Here is a 19671-nt window from a genome sequence, read left to right on the forward strand (position 1 = left end):
GAGGTGGGGAAGGCAAGAGTAACTGGGGCGTAAGGAGGCAGCTTTCCGGAGAGAAGGACGTGTACAAAGGAGGCATTGAGATGGGGGAGGATGAGGCATGTTCAAAGCACTTCAAGGAGTCCAGTTGTGCTAGAGTATAAAGTGCTGGATGGGATTGGGGTAGAGGGTGATGAAGCCAGGCTGGCAGCACCCAGATCAGAGAGGTGCCAATGAAAGGAGTTTTTACTTCATTCTGAAGGCAATGGGGGGCCGCTGGGGCACTCTGAACAGGGGAGCGCCCTCATCCAAGTCACCGTTAAGCAACGCTGCTCTGACGGCAGAGGGAAGGGCAGGCTGTCGAGGCAGGGACATTGCTGAGGAGGCCGCTGCAGTCGTTTGGGTTATATGGGTCCAAAGCCTGAACTAGGACATTGTCAGGGAGGGTATAAAGGAGGGATCTGACAGCCCTTAAATAGGCAGAACCAACAGAACGTAGCGGTTGTACGGAAGTAGGTGATAAGGGAGAGAGGTCGTGACAAGGGAAGTGTCAGGTTTCTGGCTTGAGTCACTGGGCAGGTGCCATTCACTGAGCTCGGGAACACAGGGAAGACCCAGGCTGGGGCAGGGGAGGGAGACAAGCGCCACTGTGGATATACTGGCTGTGAGATACTTGTGGAACATCGAGGTGGGGATGTCTAAGACCCTGTTGTATACAAAAGTGTTATCGCTCAGCAGCAGAGGTCTGGCTGGAGATACGAATTTGGACATCTTCAGTATGTGAGGGGAGCTGAAGCCAAGGTCATGAATGAGGTGAGGAATGAGATGATGAATGAGAAGAGAAGAGGGCTAAGGACGGAACTCTGGAGCTCACAAGCACTTAAGAAATGGAAAGAAAATGGGAGAGAGCCTCGTGTCCTAGCAATGAAGGGAGGAGAGACTGGCCATCAGAGCCAGATGCACCAGAGAAGTCAAATAAGATAGAGTGGAAACGCGAGGAGAGACATTTCAGCAGCGTGCTGGAGGGAGGGCTGCTTCCAGAAGCTTAGGCTGTGAAGGGCAAGAGACCACCAAAGCTAGAAGGGGGTTCTGTGTCAAAGGGAGTTTTTGTTGAAGGTATCTGTTCAAATTTCCAGGCTGAGGCGAAGAGATGGAGAGAGAGGGAGAGGTTGAAGCTACAGGAAAGAGAGAGGACATAAGTGATGGAGCAAGACCCAAGGGGAGGGGACTTCCCTGGTGGCACAGTGGTTAAGACTCCACGCTCCCAATGCAGGGGGCCTGGGCTCCATCCCTGGAGAGGGAACTAGATCCCACATGCATGCTGCAACTAAGAGTTCACATGCCACAACTAAGGAGCCCGCATGCCACAACTAAGGAGCCCGCGAGCCGCAACTAAGACCCAGCACAACCAAATAAAAATAAATAAAATTTTAAAAAGACCCAAGGGGAAGCCAGGGTCCTGGACGTGAGTACCTGCGGGAGGTGGCTCCCGGCTGTGGGCAGGAGGAGGGGTGGGGGTAGGGAAGAGGGTGTTGCAGGTTGGGTTTGCTGAGAAGCCGAGTCTGAGATGGAGATCAGCACGCCGGAGGGTTATGAGGGAGTGCTCCCGGGATCACCACCCGCGGAAGGGAAGGAACGGAAGCAGGATTGGGCTACAGTGCAGGTTCCACGGAGGCCTCAGCCAGCCCCATGGGAAGCTCTGAAGCCAGGCGTTGGGACCAGGGGCTGGGCCTTTATATCCTTCACCAGTCATTCATTGGATACAGGCTGCCCTAGGAAGTTGGCTCGCCCTTGGGCAAAGCAGCTCTCTTCTGCTGAGGCAATCCCCAAGGGGGCCTGACAGCTGAGGGCTGTCGGCTTAGGCACTGAGTCCTTCAGTCCTGAAGGGGGTCAGGGAAGCACACACAGTGCCCGAGACAGCGAGGAAGGGGGCGCCATTGCATTTGAGTTGAAACTGTGGGCCAGTCAGGCTGCCGCTGAAGTTTACACCGTTGGCCTGAATTTTGCTCTGCGAAAATGGAAACAAGTCCTTCTGCTGAAAAGGGGGGCTGGCCGGAGTTGGGGGCTGGAGGAAAGTGGAATGGCGGTGGGATGGCTGCTTCAGGACCCTGAAGAGGATCTGCCCAGGGACACAGGATAGGATTGCCAGGTGGCGTTGGGGTTTTAGTTGAAACCAGAGAAGGGATCATTTTGGCAGCCCCAAATAGCGTTCAGATTTCAAGCTCCTTCATCCTCTGCCATGTGGATCTGTCCTCCCTCCTTCCGATTTAGTTAGTTTGTACCAGGAAACGTCTATATTATTTAGAGAGGAATATTTTATTGTACCATGTCCCTAAACTCACAAACTTTTTACCTAAACTATTGCCTAAACAAGAACTAAATTCAAGGATTTCAGTATCTAACTCATTTTTGTTATGACAATAGTTACTTATGCTAATGGCAACAATCCGGCTAATGGCAAATCAAACGATGTGGATATTAACCGTTACACACCAATCAGAAAGCTATTTCAGAGATGACAATAAATAAACACTTGTCTATGAGCAGATGAATGAAAATGACAGGAGTCAGGATTAAACCTAATTAGTAGGCAAATCCAAAATGTACGAAATTTCCAAGGAAAATTAATGATGAAGCCACAAAGGAAAAACCGTCGCTATGATGAAATCAGAACAGGTGGCTCATCGGGTACTAGAGTGATAAAAAAACAAGTACACTGCCCAATGAGATGAGCTTTTAAAATCCATACAGGAAATATCTGGATAGTCATTCAAAAATGATGCTTTTTGTGACCGCCTGGAGGGGTGGGATAGGGAGGGTGGGAGGGAGGGAGACGCAAGAGGGAAGAGATATGGGGACATATGTATATGTATAACTGATTCACTTTGTTATAAAGCAGAAACTAACACACCATTGTAAAGCAATTATACCCCAATAAAGATGTTTAAAAAAAACCAAAAAAACGATGCTTTGCTGTTCAGAGAAGAGAGGGTCCCCGCACGAGGGGAAGGGGTTAGAATGAAAATTCACTCAGCTTAGAGTGTGGGCTAGGCAACCAACTGTGCCTGGTTCAGGAAACCAGCTCCTCACCCATGAGTAACTGTGAGTGAGTAGCAACAACCTGTATAACTGGCAGTAGCAATACGGCTCCTAGGAAATAAATGACACAGCCAATTCAAGAGCAAAGTAAACATTTGTGATGGGGCCCTCACCCTGCTTCCCCGCACAGATTTGCTGCTGAGCGTATGTTTTTTGCCCAAGCTATCAGCGACTCTAACTGTAGAAATTTTAGCTCACGGAGAATGGCAGACTGATAGGGGAGTATTGCCTTGCTGCACCCTAAGATCATTCTAGATGCAAGGGGAGTTGCTCCTGCTTCCAGCTGTACCTTAGAAAAGAGATGGGGCTGCCCACAGCCTCCAGGGCTGGATGGCTCCCAGCAAATATCACCCTACAGCTCCTTCCAGCAGCCTGCCAGACCTAGGCACAAGTTCCAGGAGCTCCAGCCACTGTTCCCCATCCCTCAGAAACACACATGCACAGCGTACTTTATCATGCTCCAGACAATCTGTTAAGGGCTGTGCCCTCATGACCTTATTTTTTTCTTCTGAAGAACCCTATACAGTAGGTACAGGCAGACCTTGGTTTTATGGGGAGGGGGGGTTGGCTTTGGTTTTTAATTGGGGTGCAGTTGATTTACAATGTTGTGTTAGTTTCTGCTGTACAGCAAAGTGAATCAGTTATACATATACGTATATCCACTCTTTTTTAGATTCTTCTTCCATATAGGTCATTACAGAGTATTGAGTAGAGTCCCCTGGGCTATACAGCAGGTCCTTATTAGTGATCTCTTTTATATATAGTAGTGTGTATATGTCAATCCTAATCTCCCAATTTATCCCTCCCCGCCGCTTATCACCTGGTAACCGTAAGTTTGTTTTCTATATCTGTGACTCTGTGTTTTGTAGATAGGTTCATTTGTAGCCTTTTTAAAAGATTCCACATATAAGCAATATCATACGATACTTGTCTTTCTCTGACTGACTTACTTCACTCTGTATGACACTCTCTAGGTCCATCCACATCTCTACAAATGACCCAATTTCATTCCTTTTTATTGGCTGAGTAATATTCCACTGTACATATGTACCACATCTTCTTTATCCATTCCTCTGTCGATGGGCATTTAGGTTGCTTCCATGTCCTGGCTATTGTAAATAGTGCTGCAATGCACATTGGGATGCATCCCACTCCTGGGCATACATCCAGAGAAAACCAGACCTTGTTTTATTGCACTTCACGTTACAGCACTTCACAGATACTGTGTTGGTTCTTTTTTTTTTTTTTTTTGGCCACGCAGCATGCGGGATCTTAGTTCCCTGACCAGGGATCAAACCCGTGACCCCTGCAGTGGAAGCGCAGAGTCTTAACCATTGGACCACCAGGGAAGTCCTGTGTTTTTCACAAATTGAAGGTTTGTGGTCACCCTGCATCGAGCAAGTCTATTGGTGCCATTTTTCTAAGAGCAAACTGCTCACTTCATGTCTCTGTGTCACATTTTGGAATTCTCACAATATTTCAAATTTTTCTTTATTGTATTTGTTACTATATTCTGTCATCAGTGATCTTTGATGTTACTCTTGCAAAAAGATTATGACTCGCTGGAGGTTCAGATGGTGGTAGCATTTTTAGAAATAAAGTCTTTTTAAATTAAGGTATGTACATTTTTTTAGACATATGCTATTACACTTAAGAGACTACAGTATAGTGTAAACATAACTTTTATATACACCGGGAAACTAAAAAATTCATGTGACTCACTTTATTGCAACATTTGCTTGCTCACAGTGATCTGGAACCAAACCCACAATGTCTCCAAAGTGTGCCTGTAGTGCCATTATCCCCACTTTATAGATGAGGGCATTGAGACACAAAGAGGTAAAGTGACTTGTCCAAGATCACAAGGAATACATGACAGAGCCGGCACCCAAACAATCTGATGGCAAGATTGTATGTTTCCCAGAATGCTATGATGCCTCCCACATTTTGAGGACTAGACTAGTGATTTCTAACTGTTCTGTCGTCTTGGGCCTCTCTGAAAATCTGGTGAAATGAATGAATCCTCTCTGCAGAAAAATGCCCACCTGCTCACGTATACACACAACATATTACTTTCAAAGAGTTCAAGGACTTTCTGAAGTTCACCCTGAACTCTATGGAGCCCAGGCTAAGAAGCTCTGCTGTAGGCTAGTCTACTCCCAGGAAGCAGCTTGCCCTAGACTCCCACCTAGCTCAGCAGGCCCCCAGCTTCCTCCGGGAGAGCACGTGTCCACTGCTTCGCGGCTACTCTCACAGCTGAAGTTCAGAATGCTCTGGCTTTGTAACCTGACACCTGTGACCTCACATTTTCCCTGGTACCATGCCCAGTGCCAGCTGCTGCACCAAGATGAGGTTTCTGGTGGGCTAGCCCAGCCCTGGCTCACAGATGATCAGAAAGCTCTAACAATTTTCACAAAGAGATCAGGGCACCGTGCTCTGAATGCAAAAACAGAGAGGGAGGGGGTAATCAAGCTCCCCGGCAGAGCAGATGAAAACTGGTGATGTCCAGGATGCTGCCAGCACTGCCACAGGCCAGAACTGGAGATCAAGTCAGGAAAGGATACAAGAGGACACAGACAGAAACCTGCTCTGAGGGCGGCCAGGCTGGGTGCTGCGGTGTGCCCTCCACTACCAGAGATTCAGTCGATGTGAGCTGTCCCAGAGCTCAGAGCTCTCAGCAAAGAGATGTGGGATTCCCATTTGAGCTCAGCACGGTGGGGCGGGGGTGGGGGGGCAACCGCGGTTGCAGTTCATTCATTCAAGCAACAGCTAGTATTTAGCACGTGTCTACTGACCAAGCACTTACCATATGCCAGGCACTGTTCTAAGCACTTTACAAATATTAACCCACTTCATTCTCGTAACACCACGATGAGAGGGGCACTGCTATTGTCTCCATTTTCCAGATGGAAAGCCTGAAGCACAAGCGATATTAAGTGACCTGCCCGAAATTATACAGCTAGTCAAGTGGCGGAGCTGGGATTCAGACTCAGGCAGTCTGGCCCTCAGCGCCCATGCTCTGTGGCGAGTGTGATGCAGGCACTGGCACTACAGAGGTTGGAGCCCCGAGCGGCACAGACTTGGTCCCGCCTCCAAGCTGCTTACCTTCTAGCACTGGCCCCAGAGCACTTGACGGGCAATCACAGCACATCCTGATGAGCTCCTCGATCAGGGTGGGGACGCTATGGCTGTGCTCCAGAGCAGCTGCCAACAGGTTACAGGGATCCTTTCTCAGGTCCAGGTTCAAAGGAGCCAAACAGAAAGAAGGAGGGGACCCATTTCTGGTGGTGGGTTCAGCTCCCACTCTGAAGCCTGGAAAGCAAACCGCTGTGAGTGAGGTTCCCATCAGGAAGTGCAGGAACCAATCAAGTGTCCTGCCTCCTGTTTGGGGTGTCCCTACAGACCTGTTCCCTCGTTGCTCTTTCCCTGCAGAGACAGCGAGCTCCCTGAGGGCAAGGCCAAGGCCTGCATCTTTCTCCATCCTACCCTCAGTGCCCAGCACAGGCTGGGACCTTGTCAGCACTCAGTAAATGTTTACCTAATTCATTCATCCAACCAATATTTATTGAGCATCTCCTGCATTACCAGGAACTACTAGGCTCTGGGATACAAAAATAACCCCCTTCCCCCCAAAAAATCCATCCTCACTGTGAGACAATAAACAAACAAACAATAAACAAACAAAATGAGCAACAAAAAAATATAGGGTCTTAGGGGAAAATGAAAGCAAGGAAGGAAGATAGGAGGTATGGGGAGGTAATGAAATTTTAGACAGAACGGGCAGCAAAGACCTCTCTGAGAAAAATGACATTTAAGTCAAGACCTGAAGCAGGGGAGGGAATGGGCCATGCAGATACCTGAGGGAAAAGTGTTCCAAGCAGGGGAACAACAGATGCAAAGAGCTCAGGGCAGGAACGTGCCTGGTAGGTTTGAGGGCCAGGGAGGAGACCGCTGTGGCTGGAGGGGACTGAGCTGAGGGGGATCATAGTAGGAGCTGAGGTCCGAATGAAGGAGCAAGTAGTGGAGACTGCGTCTGGTGCCTAGCAGCGGGGGAAACAAACCAGCTGCACGGCATGGCAGCCCTCCAAACCCTGCTGGGATTCACAGGGGAGGCCCCACAGGAATGCCTATTAATAACTCACTCTCTCTGCAGCTCCATTCCAAAGGCATCACTGGGAGAACAGAGAGGGGCTTTCTTGAAAGTCCTCTTCCTCCTCGGTCTGGGTTTAGAGCTGAGCCAGCAGGCGCGAGCTGAGATTAAGAATTGACCTTTAGGGCTTCCCTGGTGGCGCAGTGGTTGAGGGTCCACCTGCCGATGCAGGGGACAGGGGTTCGTGCCCCGGTCTGGGAAGATCCTACATGCCGCGGAGCGGCTGGGCCCGTGAGCCATGGCCGCCGAGCCTGCGCGTCCGGAGCCTGTGCTCCACAACGGGAGAGGCCACAAAGAAGAATTGACCTTTAGAGTTTGTGCAGTCCATCCTTCTACCTCCAGAAAGTACTCCACTCATTTGTCCTTTGAGATCCTATGATGAAGGGCGTGATGGGATGTGGCCACCTATTCCCTCTGGTCCTTCTGAGGGAAAAAAACTCTCAACTTAGGGTCTTTAGATAAATTCTCTTTCAAAGTCCCGCTTTCCCACCTCCCTCCCTCCCTCTGGCTCTACCTTCAAGGGCAAAAAGAATAAGTGGCCTTGCTTCCCTTTGGGGATCTGGGGCCTGCACTGTCCCCAAAGAGTCGAAAGTCAAACACTCCGTTACCTAAAAGATGATTTGTAGTTCTTTAGATATTTTGGCTATGAGCTTCTGTATATACTTTTCTGCATTACAGATATCTTTACCTACTCTGTGGCTTGCTTTTTCACTCTCTTAATAACAGAAACTCTTAATTTTAATGTAATTAAATGTATCCATCTTTTTTTTAAGAACTTTTTATTTATTTATTTTTGGCTGTGTTGGGTCTTCGTTGCTGCGTGTGGGCTTTCTCTAGTTGCAGCGAGCAGGGGCTACTCTTCGTTGCAGTGCACGGGCTTCTCATTGCGGTGGCTTCTTTTGTTGCAGAGCACCAGCTCTAGGCGTGCGGGCTTCAGTAGTTGTTGCTCGCGAGCTCAGTAGTTGTGGCTCACGGGCTCTAGAGCACAGGCTCAGCAGTTGTGGTGCACGGGCTTAGCTGCTCCGCGGCATGTGGGATCTTCCCAGACCAGGGCTCGAACCGTGGCCCCTGCATTGGCAGGCAGATTCTTAACCACTGTGCCACCAGGGAAGTCCCTCATCTTTTCTTTTATGATTAGTACTTTTGTGTTTTAATTAAAAGGTCTTTCATTTCCCAAAGATAATGAAAATATTTTGCTATATTATTTTCTAGAAGTTTTATATTTTACCTTGCACATTTAGATCTATGATTTACCTAGAATTGATTTTTGTGGATGATATGAGGTAGTGGTCAAGTTTTCTTTTTGCCAAATGGATAGACAGTTGTCCCAGCAAAGTTTTTTTTTTTAAATCCTTTCCCAGTGACACCTTTGTTGTATATCTGTTATATCTCTACAGGATATGTCCAGATGTTTCTGGACTCTCTATTGTTTCATTGATCTATTTGCCTGTCACTGGGCCAATATCACATTGCTTTGATTACTTCCTCTATATAAAAAGATAATATCTAGTAGAACAAGTCTTCCCACCTAGTTCTTCAAGAATGCCCTGGCTATTCTTAAACCTTTTCATTTCCATATAATTTAAATTAGCTTGTCAAGCCTCCCCCACTTAGACAAACACATACAACTGTTGGGGTTTTTTAATGGGGTCTCATTGAATCTATAAATCAGTTTGCAGAGACTTGACACCTTAAAGATACTGTATCTTTCAATTCGTGAACACAGTTTATTACTCCATTGATTTAGGTTTTAATTTTTCTCAATAATTTTTTATAGTTTTCTATGTAAAGGCCTTGCATATGTTTTTCTAGATTTACCCCTAGGTATTTTTTTATGACAACGTTTATATTTTTAAAGTTTCCAACTGTTTGTTGATTATATACAGAAATGCAATTGATTTTCGATATTATCCACATGTTCAGCAACCTTTCTAAATTCATCTATCAATTCAAATGTTTATCCTTCAATTCTTTTGGATATTCTATGTACACAATCATGTTTTCTACAAATGATGACAGTGTTGTTTCTTCCTTTCCAAATCTTTAAACTTTTTGTTTCTTTTTCTTCTCTTAATGCACTGGCTAGGATTTCCAACACAATGGTAATACAGGGAATCCTTGTCTCATTTCCAATTTCAGGAGGCAAGCTTTTAAGTATGATACTTGGTGTATACTTTTTTTATAGATATCTTTTATATATATACCTTTTATCATAGTTAATAAATTTCTTCTAGTCATAGTTCTTTATTCCCATGTGTATCCTTACAACAAATCCCTATTAACTATGATAACTTGAGTACCTGTTCCTAACATCCAAAAGAGCTTAATTAAAACAATAATAATTTTGACACTTTCTTCTAAATATTTATACCTCTCAATTTTCTTATTCAGTGAGGTAGAACTTCCAGAATAATATTGAGTAATTGCAATGACGGCAAGCATCCTAGTCTTGTTCCTGACATTAATGAAAATGCCTCTAGAATTTCATCTGGATCCTATTTGTTAATATTTTATTTAGAACTTTTACAACTATATTCAGGATTTTTATACCTATGTTTGCAGATAAGATTGGTCCATATATTTCTTTCTCCTGCTATCACTGTCAGGTATGGTATCAGTTATCCTATTTTCATATCAAAAATTGGGAAAAGTTATCTTTTTCTATTCCCTAAAACAGTTTAAGAACTATCTGTTTACTGAAGTTTTGCTAGAACTCAGTGACACATTCTCATTACCCAAGATCACCACTGTTAATATCTTAATGCATATCCTTGCAGATCTCTCTTTGTGTGTATGTGAGTACGCAGGAACAGATATATAATACACCAAATAAGATCACTCTGCATGCTGTTCTGCAAACTTTTTTCAGCCAACAATCTCCACCATTTAAAAAATGTTTCCTCTCGTCTAATACCACATATTTATATTTTCCCAACTGACACCAGAATGACCCTTATAGCTGGTTTGTCCAAACCAAAACCCAATTCAGAACAAGGCACTAATTGAACCTGGTTGTTTTGAAGAGGAAAAGTTTTTTTCTAACAATTGTATTTGTCTTAATATGGAGATGGCTTCTTTGGGAAATTGGAATTTTACCATCACTGGAGACTTTCAAGCAAAGCCTGGACCAATATGTGTCTGGGAATCTGCACAGGGAATTCCTGCATATGGGACACTAGAGCACATGATTTTTAAGGTCTTTTCCAAACTTAAGTGATAACGATTCTATGAATGACTCTCTCCAAATCCTATAATTAAACCACTTCTGCACTGGATCTCATCCCCTCCTGCCTACTCAAGTACATCACTCCAGTAATTCTTCTCTTTCCTCACAGGTAACTGTTTTTTAAATCAAGTTTTACTTCTCTCTTGGCATTTTCCTCATCACCATTCAAATATGCTGTTATTTCTCCCATCTTGAAAATACCTACTGTCAATCTGATTTCCCACTCCACATACCTCCCCAATTCTTTCCTTTCCTTTCACAGCAGAACTCCCAAAAACAAACAAACAAAAATGTCTGTGTTCACTGCCCAGTTCCTCGTCTCCCATTCTCTCTTGAACTCAGCCCTGTCAGGCTTTTGCTCATACCACTCTACTGAACTGCTCTCGTCAAGGTCACCAATGACCTCCACATTGCTAAATGCAATGGCCATTTCCAAGTCCTCATCTTACTTACACGTGCTGATCATTTGCCTATTTGCTCTCAGAGCCATTCCCTCTTCTGCTCTGCTGTGTAGAAGAGACTACATTTCCCAGCTGCCCTTCCCCTCTGACTTCCTGATACATTTGGCCAATGGGAATCATTGGTTTAAGATTAAAGAGCAGGAGAAGGGGAGAAGCCAGGGTATTCCCTTTCCTTTCCCTCTGTTTGGAGTGTCATCTCTATCAGTGACCGTATGTCCTCTCTGGTTCCCACTGGATAGGCCCTCCCTCCATGGACCAAGCTCCTGCTGGGCCAGCCTTCCTGCTTCTGCTGTGTGGTTCCTGATCTTGGACTTGGGCAACACCACCTTTTACTTTTCCCTCCAGTAGAGGTGAAGCAGCTTCCTGCTGGTGCTAAATTTCTGGGTTAATTCACCATCCCCTCCTTGGCTTCTCAGCTCTTCCCAAGAAGAACAGCTCTCACCTAAGTAACCCATTCCTCATGTTAAATTCTTCCTGTTTAAAATTCTGAATGTGGTTTCTGTTTCCTAACTGGCCCCTGTCTGATGTAAAACACCTACTTCTCTTAGCTTTCAGGATATTTCACTGTGTCTTCCTCCAACCTTACTAGCCATTTCTACTCAGTCGTCTTTGCTGATTTCTCCTCATCTCTTGACCATTAAATGATGGAGTGCTCCAGGATTCAATCTCTGGACCTATTCTCTTTGCTATTTACACTTACATCTTTGGGAGTCTCATCCTGTCTCATGGCTTTGAATAACATCAATGTGCTGAACACTCCCAAATTTCTGTCTCTAGCTGGACCTTTCTGCCCAACCACATACTCAACTGCCTACCTGACATCTCCACTTCAATAGCCAATCGGCATTTCAAACGTAACATGTCCAAAACAGAGCACTTGGCTTTCCCCTGAATGGGGTTCCTCCCCACCTCAATAAACTGCACTTCAATTCACCCAAGTTATTCGACCACGAATCAAGAAGTTGTCCTTGGTTTCCCTCTTCCCCTCATTCCCCACAATCTATCAGCTAGTCCTGATAACAAAACCTCCAAAACACATCTCCCTTCACTTTTCCCAACTGTTTCTCTACTACCCTGGTCCAACCACTCTCATCTCCCATCTGGGCTACTACACTAGTCTCCTCATTGGTCTCCCTGCTTCCATTCTTGCTTCCCAACGACAAGCCATTCTCCATGTAGCAGCCAGAATGAGTTTAAAACATAAATCATGTTACTCCTCTGCTTAAAAGTCTCCAATAATTTCCCACTTTTTTTTTTTTTCGGTACGCGGGCCTCTCACTGTTGTGGCCTCTCCCGTCGCGGAGCACAGGCTCTGGACGCGCAGGCTCAGCGGCCATGGCTCACGGGCCCAGCCGCTCCGCGGCATGTGGGATCTTCCCGGACCGGGGCACGAACCCGCATCCCCTGCATCGGCAGGCGGACTCTCAACCACTGTGCCACCAGGGAAGCCCCCACTGTACCTTTAAGATCCAAAATCCTTATTTGGGCCTGTAAGGCCACACACGGCCTGGCTTCTGCCCACTCCTCTGACCTCACCTCTTGATGCTTGTTCATTCTCTCACTCATTACAATCTAGTCACATTGGCCTTCTTTCTGTTCCTCCAACATGCTAAGCTTATCCCTCCATAGGGCCTTTGTATTTTCTATTGCCATCATCTGGAGTGCTTTCCCCCTGGTCCTCACCTGGCTGACTCATTCTCACCCTTCAGGTCTTACATGGCTCACACGGCTCCTTCTCAGAGCCCATCCCTGACCACCATCATTCTCTATCACATCACACTATTTTTTTTTTTTTTGGCCTTGCCATGCGGCATGTGGGATCTTAGTTCCCCAAAAAGGGATCGAACCCGTGTCCCCTGCATTGGATGTGCAGAGAGTCTTAACCACTGGACCGCCAGGGAAGTCCCACATCACACTATTTTAACTGATAATTTTCTTGTTCACTTGCCTGTCACCCCTGCCCCCAGAATGTGAACTGCTTTGTTCTCCACTATGTCCCAAGCTCCTAGTGCAGTATCTAGCATATAACAAATACTTAATGTATATCAGTTGATTGAATAAAAGGTGGATTAGCCTTGAGCAGGCAGAGGGCCACCTCTTCCTCTGAGAATGGAGAGAGAACAGGATGGGAGCAGATGCAACAAAGTGCGCCCCTATGTTCTTGGGGTTGTGTGGAGGAAAACCATCTGTGGAGAGAGAGGCCTTGTAGGCAGAGAGGTTTGTGAAAAGTGGTGAAGGCTCTAAATTGTTCCTGAGGGAAACAGGAGACTTGCTGACCCAAAACACATCATAGAAGGATTAACTAGCTGTGGTGAGAACCCAGCTGATACTGGAACCATAAATTCACAATGTCAAACTCCACTAATTTATAAGATATGGACACTCATCTATTTGGGTAAAGATCAGAGAAAGCAGGTTGTAAGACTGATTCTAAATTGGGAGCTTGCAGGGCAGATGTTATAATATTTTAAAAAGGTAAGATTTATCTATTTATTTTTTCAATTAAGCATGCTGTAACAGAAGTCAAGTCCAAAGTTTTAATCAAAGTATTTGATAATTAGGACTCACTGGCAGTGGCTTAAAATATTTGGGCAGAAGACTGTTACCCTAAAGATTTGTGTAATTTTTTTTGAAAAAAAAAAGAACTACAGGTCTGGCCTGTGTACACCTAAGTCTAATCATTGTCACTGTAATGAAATGTCATTGCCTCTCACCCACTTCCCAGGCCTGTTGCCAATTCCAGACAGCTTTACCCAGAGACCTTTGAACCAAGAGCTAATGCATCCCCTTGACCTTGCCACAAGTATGTAATATGAAGTTTCTTTATGGCCTTCCCCAAAAGTAATTATCAGAGTTTCTGTCAACAAGAAAAGGACAATACTCAGGCACTGGCTCTGGGGAGTCAGAACACCACCATGAGACAAATCAGACTTGGGGCTCAGGGCCCGGGGTCAGGAGATAAATGGAAATTTCAGCCTGAGTTTATATAAGAATAGGCTTAGCGAGTTTGCAGATACACCGTGAGATTATTTTCCTTGTTTGAAAGGAGGTAAGGTTTACAATAGCACCAGAAGAAATGAAGGTATAAATTTGAACAAAATATTTGCAGGATCTGTACATGAAAAACTACAAAACGCTGGTGAGAGAAATCAAAGATCTAAATACATGGAGAGATATGCCATGTTCATGGGTTGGAAGATACAAGATCATTAAGATGTCAATTCTCCCCAACTTGATCTTTAGATTTTATACAATTCCAATCAAAATCCCAGCAAGAATTTTGAACATACCAGCAAGCTGATTCTAAATTTTATATGAAAAGGCAAAGAACTAGAGTAACCAAAACAATTCTCAAAAAGGACAAAGAAGCATAATACTACCCAATTTTAAGTTTACTATAAAGCTATAATAGTCAAATCAAGATAGTGTGGTATTGATGCAAGGATAGGCAATAGACAGAAAAGAAAGTGCAAAAATATAGTCAACTTTTTTTTTTTTTTTTTTTTGGCTGTGCCCTGTGGCTCGCAGAATCTTAGCTCCTCGACCAGGGATCAACCCGGGCCCGTGGCAGTGAAAGCGCTGAGTCCTAACCACTGGAACGCCAGGGAATTCCCAGATTTTTGACAAACCTACAAAGGCAACTGAATGGTGAAAGGAACATCTTTTCAACAAATGGTGCTGGAACAACTGCTCATCTTTATGCAAAAGAAAAAAAAAAAGAACCTTAACACATGGATCATACATCTAAATGTAAATATAAAACTTCTAGAAGAAAACATAGGAAAAAAAGCTGCACGATCCTGGGTCATGAAAGGCAATGCACTATTAAGACAATGAAAAGACAAACCAGAGACTGGGAGATGTTGCAAATAACATACCTGATAAAAGATTTATATCCAGACTATATAAAGAGCTCTTAACACTCAACAATATAAAAACAAACACAGTTTAAGAATAGGCAAAAGATCTGAGCATATACTTTACCAAAGAAGATACAGAGATGGAAAATTAGCAAGTAAAAATATGCTCACAACAATGCAAAAATCAAATAATCCAATTTTTTAAATGGGCAAAGGACTTTTTTGGGAATAGACACTTCTCCAAAGATAATATACAAATAGCCAACAAGTATATAAAAACTTGCTCAACATCATTAATCACTGATGAAATGCAAATCAAAACCATGAAATATCATCACTACTAGGATGGCTACTATCAAAAAACAGAAAACAGAGAATTCCCTGGCAGTCCAGTGGTTAGGACTCTGAGCTTTCACTGACAAGGGCCCGGGTTCAATCCCTGGTCTGGGCACTAAGATCCCACAGGCTGCAAGGTGCAGCCAAAAAAAAAAAAAAAAAAAAAAATCGGAAAAAAAAGAAAACAGAAAATAAGAAGTGTTGTTGAGGATGAGGAGAAATTGGAGCCCTGTACATTACTGCTGGGAATGTAAAATGGTGCAGCCACTGTGGATAACAGCATGGAGGTTCCTCAAAAAACTAAACAGGATTACCATATGATCCAGCAATCCCACTTCTGGGTATATATCCAAAAGAATTAAAAGCAGGGTCTCAAAGAGATATTTGTACCCAATGTTTATAGCAGCACTATTCACAATAGCCAAGAGGTGGAAGCAACCTGAATGTCCATCAATGGATGAATGTGTAAACAAAATGTGGTCTATGCATACATTGGGATATTATTCAGCCTTAAAAAGGAAGGAAGTTCTATCATATGGTACAACGTGGATGAACCCTGAGGACATTATTCTATGTAAAATGTAAGCCAGTCACAAAAAGACAAATACTGCATGATTCCACTCATATGCGGTCTCTGAACTAGTAAAATCCACAGAAACAGAAAGTAGAATTGTGTTTATGAGGAACTAGCTAGGGAAGGGAGAGTTGTTTTTAATGGGTATATAGTTTCAGACTTATAAGATGAAAAAGTTCCAGAGATGTGTTTCACAACACTGTGAATATACTTAACATCATTGAATTGTGCATTTTAAAATAGTTAAGATGGTAAATTCTTTTTTTACATGTACACGAAATATTTTTATTGCTGTTAGTTTTACAAAAACAGGCTCATATTATGCACACTTTTCTGCAATGTTCTTTTCTTTCTCTTTTTGTTTTTTGAATTTTATTTATTTTTTTATACAGCAGGTTCTTATTAGTCATCAATTTTATACACATCAGTGTATAAATGTCGATCCCAATCACCCAATAAATCACACCACCACCCCAACCCCCGCCGCTTTCCCCCCGTGGTGTCCATATGTTTGTTCTCTACATCTGTGTCTCAATTTCTGCTCTGCAAACCGGTTCCTCTGTACCATTTTCTAGGTTCCACATATATGCGCTAATATACGATATTTGTTTTTCTCTTTCTGACTTACTTCACTCTGTATGACAGTCTCTAGATTCATCCACGTCTCTACAAATGACCCAATTTCGTTCCTTTTTACAGCTGAGTAATATTCCATTGTATATATGTGCCACATCTTCTTTATCCATTCGTCTGTCGATGGGCATTTAGGTTGCTTCCATGACCTGGCTATTGTAAATAGTGCTGCAATGAACATTGGGGTGCATGTGTCTTTTTGAATTATGGTTTTCTCTGGGTATATGCCCAGGAGTGGGATTGATGGGTCGTATGGTAGTTCTATTTGTACTTTTCTAAGGAACCTCCATACTGTTCTCCATAGACAGGATGTCCTTCTACTCCACCATCTTGAACCAATCTCCCCCCAAGATGGTAAATGTTATGTGTTTTTTTACCATAATAAAGAAGAAAAATATGTTCAACATCATCTGACATGAGGGAAATGCAAATTAAAAGCATGCGATACCACTGAAAAACTGTCATAGATCAGAGGAGACTAAAGAGACATGAAAGTTTAAATGCAATGTGAGATCCTGAATTGGATCCTGGAACATAAAGAGGACACAGTGGAAAAACTGATGAAATCCAAATGAAGTCCGTAGTTTAACGTTATTGTACCAATGTTAATTTCTTAGTTTTGACCAATGTACTATGGTTTTATATATATTAGTCTTCTAGGGCTGCTATAACAAAATACCATGGACTGGGTAACTTAAACTAGACATTTATTTGTCACAGTTCCAGAGACTAATAAGTCCAAGATCAAGGTGCTGGCTGATTCAGTTCCTGGTGAGAGCTCTCTTCCTGGCTTGCAGATTGCTACCTTCTTGCTGTGTCCGCACATGGGAGAGAGAGAGGTGGAGAGAAAGAGAAAGACTGGGAGAGACAGAGAAAGGGAAGGAGAACTCTCTGGTCTCTTATTGTAAGTGCACTAATCCTGTCACAAGGGTCCCACCCTCATGACCTCATCTAAATCTAATTACCTCTCAAAGGCCCATGTCCACATACCATTATATTGGGGATTAGGGCTTCAACATGTGAATTTGGAGGGGGACAAAATTCAGCTCATAGCATTATATAATACTGTGGTTCCCAACCTTTTTGGCACCAGGGACCAATTTTGTGGAAGACAATTTTTCCACAGATGGGGAGGAGGGATGGTTCAGGCGGTAATGCGAGCGATGGGGAGTGGCAGATGAAGCTTCAATTGATTGTCCACTGCTCACCTCCTGCTGTTCCACCTGGGGGTTGGGGACCCCTGATATAAGATGTTAATATTAGAGGAACTGTAGTAAAGAGTATAAAGGAACTCTACTATTTTTGGAACTTTCTGTAAATCCAAAATTATCCAAAGATTTTTTTAAAATCTAAAAGAAAAATCAAGGTGGGAATTCCCTGGTGGTCCAGTGGTTAGGACTCCATGCTTCCAATGCAGGGAGCATGGGTTCCCTCATCGGGAACTAAGATCCCACATGCTGCACAGCGTGGCCAAAAAAATAAATAAATAATAGAGTTAAAGGGGCTCATGAGAGGAATTGTGATCATCAATCACAGGATCAGGCTGGGTCAAAAGGAAGAAAGAGGGGGACAGAACTGCAATACTGGGAGAAAACGGGAGGATCAAGGTTCTATAAAGCTTAAAAAGAGGTTGAGGGAATTCCCTGGTGGTCCAATGGTTAGGACTCCACGCTTTAACTGCTGAGGGCCTGGGTTCAATCCCCAGTAGGGGAACTAAGATCCCACAAGCCATGCGGTGTAGCCAAAAAATATAAACAAACAAACAAACAAATAAATAAATAATACAAAATAAAAACAGGTAGAGTTCACCATAAGTGATGCTTTTTGTTTTCCTGGAGGAATATAAAAGATTAAAAGGTCAAGTGTAATGGACTGTGCTTTGTTAAAACTGAGTGAAAAAGAGGAGTAGTCAGGTGAAGAAGCAGAATAAAACATCAAAGGAATAAAAAAGGGCACATTTTCCCTTAAGAAAAGGAGGTGGTCTGCAGCAGTAAGGCTCCTAAAATGGTTGACACAAGCTAGTTTTTAAAAAGCTTTTCAAGGAATTCCCTGGTGGTCCAGTGGTTAGGACTAGGCTTTCACTGCCAGGGCCCAGGTTCAGTCCCTGGTCAGGGAACTAAGATTTCACAAGCTGCCTAGCGTGGCCAATAAATAAATAAATAGCTTTTCAATTTCTCTTAAACAATAAAATTACACTTCCAAATGTAAACAGTTATTGCGGTGGCAACATTTTACTATATTATCACAGTCAAGAATTTGCAAAACCAAACAAAAAATAGAATAAGACTCTCCAAAATTTCAATATGGCTCTTCATACTAACTCTAAAACACTGTGTTTGTGGCTAAAACACTACAACTAAATAGAATAGAGAGACTATGTCATGTTATTTTAATAACTATTTCAACATGAAAGAATAAAACACAATGAAGAGCACATGCTTGTTTGGTGCTAGTGACATAACAATTTGCAGTCTTAAAGATGAAATAAAATGCATAAGTTGAACCAGATGTTGAAATGGTTCCGGATTATCATCTAAAGGCAAGTACTTCAGAAAATATGTAGAAAGGTAACCACGCATTTGCTACAGGGAGTTCTCTATGCAAGGGTCTTTACATTGCACTTTACTTGATGGCTCAGAATAAAAGTGTGATCTGTTCCCAATCATGTTTTGTTTTTTTTTTTGTATGCGGGCCTCTCACTGTTGTGGCCTCTCCCGTTGCAGAGCACAGGCTCCGGATGCGCAGGCTCAGCGGCCATGGCTCACAGGCCTAGCTGCTCCGCAGCATGTGGGGTCTTCCTGGACCGGGGCACGAACCCGTGTCCCCTGCATCGGCAGGCGGACTCTCAACCACTGCACCACCAGGGAAGCCCCGGTCACCTTGTTTTTGATAAAGGAGGCAAGAATATACAATGGAGAAAAGACAGTCTCTTCAGCAAGTGGTGTTGGGAATGCTGGACAGCCACATGTAAATCAATGAAGTCAGGACACACCCTGATGCCATACACAAATATAAACTCAGAATGGTTTAAAGACCTAAATACAAAACATGACACCATAAAACTCCTAGAAGAGAACATAGGCAAAACATTCCGACATAAATCATAGCAATGTTTTCTTAGGTCAGTCCCAAGGCAATAGAAATAAAAGCGAAAATTAACAAATGGGGCCTAATCATACTTATAAGCTTTTGCACAGCAAAGTAAACCATCAACAAAACAAAAAGACTACCTATGGACTGGCAGAAAATATGTGCAAATGATGTGACCAACAAGGGCTTTATTTCCAAAATATATAAACAGCTCATACAACTCAATAATAAAAATCCAAACCCAATCAAAAAATGGGCAGAAGATC

The sequence above is a fragment of the Neophocaena asiaeorientalis genome, unplaced genomic scaffold, assembly GCF_003031525.2.
Source record: "Neophocaena asiaeorientalis asiaeorientalis breed wild unplaced genomic scaffold, Neophocaena_asiaeorientalis_V1.1 scaffold659, whole genome shotgun sequence".
NCBI classification, from domain to species: domain Eukaryota; kingdom Metazoa; phylum Chordata; class Mammalia; order Artiodactyla; family Phocoenidae; genus Neophocaena; species Neophocaena asiaeorientalis.